The sequence below is a fragment of the Meleagris gallopavo genome, chromosome 2, assembly GCF_000146605.3.
Source record: "Meleagris gallopavo isolate NT-WF06-2002-E0010 breed Aviagen turkey brand Nicholas breeding stock chromosome 2, Turkey_5.1, whole genome shotgun sequence".
Lineage (NCBI taxonomy): Eukaryota > Metazoa > Chordata > Aves > Galliformes > Phasianidae > Meleagris > Meleagris gallopavo.
This window is the reverse complement of record NC_015012.2, coordinates 92886310-92887816: the sequence shown is the minus strand read 5'-3', so window position 1 is coordinate 92887816 and position 1507 is coordinate 92886310.

The window sequence follows — 1507 nt, the reverse complement described above, 5'->3', positions numbered from 1 at the left end:
CGGCGGGAATATTGCGCGTTGTGGGAGAGGGCCGCGGAAAGCTGGCGGCAGGTTCGGCTCGTGCAGCTCCTCGCTATGCTCCCTCGTGGGCAATCCTCCATTTCCCCTCCCACACACAAGTGTCCTAAACTGAGAGGGTGGATGGTGTCTTTCCCTTCTGTATTATGAACTGCACCACTCAGCTTGGTGTTGTCTGCAAACTGGCTGAGGGCGCACTCGATCCCATCATCTATGCAACTGACAGATATTGAAGAACACCGGTCCCAAGACAGATCCCTGAGTGACTGCTTATGACTGGCCTCCAGCTGGACTTAGAGCCGTTGACAGCAACCCTTTGGCTATGACTGTCCAACAATTCTTTATTCACTTAATGGTCCAGCCTTCAAATCCATATCGCTTCAACTTAGAGACAAGGATGTGGTGTGGGACCACATCAAAAGCCTTGCACAAGTCCAGGCAGATGGTATCGGTTGCCCTTCCTTTGCCCAGCAATGCCATCACTTTATTTTAGAAGGCCACCAGATCGGTCAGGCATGGTCTGCCTTCAGTGAAGCCATGCTGGCTGTCTCAAATCTCTTGCTCATCCTTCGTCTCCCTTAACATGTGAAGCCATGCTGGCAACCACATCAGCCAGTTCCTTCAGGACGCTGGGATGTATGTCATCAGACCCTAAGGGAGTAATGCTAGAGTAAGTGTCTCCAGCATAAGGCTGAAGCAGCTGATGGGAGATGTCCTCAATCACAGCCTCGGACTTGGATAGCTCTGTTCCTGCATCACATTACTAATGGAAAGGTTAAGGTCTCGGACTCTAAATTTATAGGCTGTTTGGATAAGGCAAGATATATTGTACATCTATCTTCCTTTGCTTCTCTTTAACATTTTTAGTGAGACATAAAATACTTATATAGAGGAGGAAAGTCTCTACTCAAAGCTCCCCACGAAGAGACAGAAAGAAGACTACTGGTTGAAATAATCACTGTTTCAGTTTATCTGCTTGCTTATTTTGGTTTATTATGACTGTGAAGAGGAAGGGGACCTGGGGGTGTTGGTTGATGCCCAGCTGAACATGAGCCGACTGTGTGCGCAAGAGGTCAAGAGGGCCAACGGCATCCTGGCCTGCAGTAGAAATAGTGTGGCCAGCAGGAGCAGGGAGGTGATCATCCCCCTCTACTCAGCACTGGTGAGGCTGCACCTTGAGTACTGTGTCCAGTGTTGGGCCCCTCGCTGCAAGAAAGACATTGAGGCCCTGGCACCTGTCCAGAGAAGGGCAACAAAACTGGTGAGGGTATTGGAGCACAAATCTTATGAGGAGCGGCTGAGGCAGCTGGGATTGTTTAGTCTGGAGGAGACTCAGAGGAGACCTCATTGCACTCTACAACTTCCTGAAGGGAGGTTGTGGTGAAGAGGGGTTTGGCCTTTTCTCCCAGGCAGCGAACAGGACTCAAGGAAATGGACACAAGTTGTACCAGAGGAGGCTTAGGTTGGACATAAGGAAGAACTTTTCCTC